Consider the following 3,547-nt stretch of genomic DNA (forward strand, 5'->3'; position numbering starts at 1 on the left):
TGCCCGTCCCCCCCCCCCCGCAGGAGGGAGGAATTGCTCCCCATCCCTGCTAAACTTTCCCATCTGTTTCGGTGATGTTGTTGCTTTTATTTCTCCAGTTTTTCCTTGGAAAATGGCAATTCCAGCTCCTCACCCCAAAAAACTCGGTGCCCCACTTTTGCCCCCTGCCTGAGGGGTGTCCCTGCCTGCACCGGGGTCCCCACAGCCCCCGGCCGTCGTCCCAGTGACACGGAGGGTACACAGCGGCAGGGGCCTCCTTCGCCACCCCCGCCACGAAGAGGCAGCAGAGCCCCGCGCGCCAGGTCCCTGCAGCATCTCCTCTTCCTGCTCAGCGAAATGATCCATTTGGGGCTCGTTACCGGCTCTGGGTCTGTGTAATTGGCCTTTGCTTTGGGGGGGCTCTGCCACGCAGAGTGACGGACAGCTGAGCTGCCGTATCATTTCAGATCCGCGTTCCCTGCTGCTCCGGCACCGACACCCCCGGCTGGCACAGCCACCCACCCTGTGAGACCCCTCTGGCCATGGCAAGCGGACCTGGGGGGGTCTTTGCCGCAGGCTGTCAGCCCCCCGGAGCAGCACACGGGCACCCCCAGCCACGCAGCTGGGAGCCCCAGGACAAATCCTCTTGGTACCGGGGGTTTTGTCTCTCCACCCGACATCTCGGCACTGCAGCGGGAATGGGAGGTTGGGGGGTGGCGGGTTTGCCCCCCTGTGAAGCCCCCAGAGCCTGGGGAAGCATTGGAGGGGCTGTGTGCTGTTAAGATGTGGCCACCCAGTCTCAGCCAGCTCTGCCCCCCTCCCCAGCTTTCTGTCTCTATTGAAATCTCAGCTCGAGGCGGCTCATTTCCATTTTCCCCCGTACTTTTATTTCAATGAAAGTGTGTGATTAGGGCTCGGCGGGCTCCATTGTCGTCCCCACCTAAGTGCTTCTCTGATGGATATCAACAGCATTCCCATATTTACCTATCGCTCGGCTCGCTTCCCTGCACAACACACAAAATCTGCCGGCGCAGGCAGGGAAAACTCACAGAAAACCCAGAAATCCCTGCAGAGTGCTGCTGGGAGGGGTGGAACCCCCTTGGAGAAGGGAGCAACTGTTCTGTTGTTGAGAACTCTGGTTAGTTGAGAAAAGTGCAGACAGGTGTGCTTCTAAAAGATAAAATTATTTTTTTTTCTGAAATGCAGCAGCTCCTTGGGGGCTTTTTTTGCAAACTCCCCAACTTTCTCTCATGAGCATCGTTAGGTTCCCTGGGGGGGTGTGCAGGAGGTGGCAGGGCTGGGGAGCGGCGTGACAGCAACACGGATATTCCTTATGGGATCCACCGCTGTACCGGGGCTTTGGATGGAGCTGGTCAGAAGCGCGGTGGCTGGTTGTTGCAAAAAAATTTTTTTTTTCTTGTATTTTACTTGGTCAGAAGTATTCCACCTCAAGTTTCCCATTGGGCTTGAAGGAATCCTGCTGCACCTTTCCCTCCGCCGCTTCCTCCGGGGGGCAGACGCACACACAGATGCTCGGCTGCTTTTCTCCGTCGCGTGTGTGTCGATATGATCATAGGTAAGTTATATCCAGTGAAGAAGCGGGTACGCTGCTGGGATCTTCCCCAGGCTGTGGTGTGGAGCGGGAGCAGGCGCACAGTGCGGGACCAAAAGCCGCCTCTTGCTCCGCATGGTGCAGAGGATCCCGAACAAAAGATTCCCATTCCCCTGCATCCTTCTCTCCTTCTTCTTCTCTCTCTTGCTTTTCTGTTCTGTTGCTCTTCTGGTTGAAATGTGTCTGTGCTGCAGCAAGAAACTGGCAATTAACTGTTCTGAGGCCGTTTTACAGTCCTGTGGAAACACTTTCCCTCCACTTTGTTTTAAACAGGGACATCTTTTCTTCCCAGTTTTCGGGAGTGTAAAACTTTACAGCGTTTGCTGCAAACCCGCGTGCTCTGCTGTGCGGTTTATTGCTCCCTCTGCAGATATATGTTACCCATAAATAAGGCTTTCATCTCGCCAGCGCTTGCCGAGGAGCAGCGGTGTCAGTGCTTTGCCTGGAAATCGCGGCAGGATGCATCCTGAAGCTCGGTCCTCCCTTTGCCTGACGGAGCTGTGACGGCAGCAGGTTGCTCAGCCGGGTCGTTAGCATCCCACCCAGCACACCCCCGTGGCTCTGGGGTATGCAGAAAATGACTCCTGAAAATTTGTGCGGCAGCGTTTTGGGTCTTGGTCAGGATGGGCACAGCCTCTTTATTCTCCCTTGACTGGCCGTGAATCCGACTGTTCCCAGCTCCGCGGTACGAGAAGCGAAGAGGTGGAACTGATGCACTTGATTTCCTGCGGGTTGGGTCTGCTGCGGCCGCACCGGTGCCCGATGCCCACCCTACGGCGTGTATTTAATGGGAACACAGACAGGGGCTCTCTTCTCCCCCTCCGCCTGCATTTCTGCAGCGCGTAGAGCCACGCCGTGCTTGGCATCCCCCAACGGGGCTGGCGCTGGCTCGTGCATCCAGAAATGGAGCCAGGCAGGTACGCAGCCGTACGTTTGCCAACGCTTTTTTTGCCAACGCTTTTTGGAGCGAGCAAGGCAAGAACCGGTGTGGAGATGGGAGCCCGCTGGGTTTTTGTTTGTTGCAGGTCCTGGGGAGGAGCGGGGGGATCGGTCCCCGCTGCAGCCCCGCACCAGCCGGCGTTTTTCCAGGGCTGTCATGACACAAAGGCTTGGGAAAGGTGTGGGATATTAATTGCAGCTTTCAGACCCCTGCGTGCTACACGGCAATTTCATCGCATTACGGTGATAGCGGCTTTAAAAATTGCCCTCCTCCCGTCCCCTTTTAACAAAATACATCTTGTCTTGCAAAAATGCATTTAGGGCCAATTTGTTTAGAGTCCAGAGCGGCAGCAATTAAAGCGGTGTCGTGCGCCTGGAATAAATGGAGTAATACTCGTGTGAGCGTGACCTCTGCGGAAAGAACGGAACCGGGCGGGGAGATTTGATGATCAGCAGCACAGGGTACTGATGGAAAAGTCTGTGGAAATGGGGTGAATCCCCACAATTGGGTTATTAAAAGCTGCTTTACTGGGGGAAAATCAGGACTGTTGAAAAACGCATCGGTTGTGCGTGTCTGTCCCGGCACCGGGCGTGACGCTCTCGTGGCAGCAGCCCCCCGTCTTCCCTGGCGCCGCGTTAGCGGATGGTTTATGGGCCCATTTCCCGGCGCCAGTACCTGCCGCCGCGGCTCCAAATGTCAGCGGCAGGCGCGAGGAACAGGTGGGCTGCGCGTGTCCCCGGGGCCCCACTAATTCACAGGGAATAAATTAACGGCGGGGACAAAGTCCCGTTCTGGGTGCAGGTGACTGAGCAATTCCCGGCGGGCGGAGGAGGGGGGAGACCTGCCGTCTCAGCCTGCCTTTGGGTTTATTGTCTGAGCAGCCTCAGAGGCAGCCTGCACTCAGCATGGAGTTTGCTCTTGCTTGGGGTTTTGGAAACAGTGCCAAGCTGTGCTCGAAATGACCCGAAGCTGCCTGTTTGCAGCATGGGCTGCCTCTTGCATCTCCCCAGTAAAGG

This window comes from Pterocles gutturalis, unplaced genomic scaffold, assembly GCF_000699245.1.
Source record: "Pterocles gutturalis isolate BGI_N339 unplaced genomic scaffold, ASM69924v1 scaffold28152, whole genome shotgun sequence".
Classification (NCBI taxonomy): Eukaryota; Metazoa; Chordata; class Aves; order Pterocliformes; family Pteroclidae; genus Pterocles; species Pterocles gutturalis.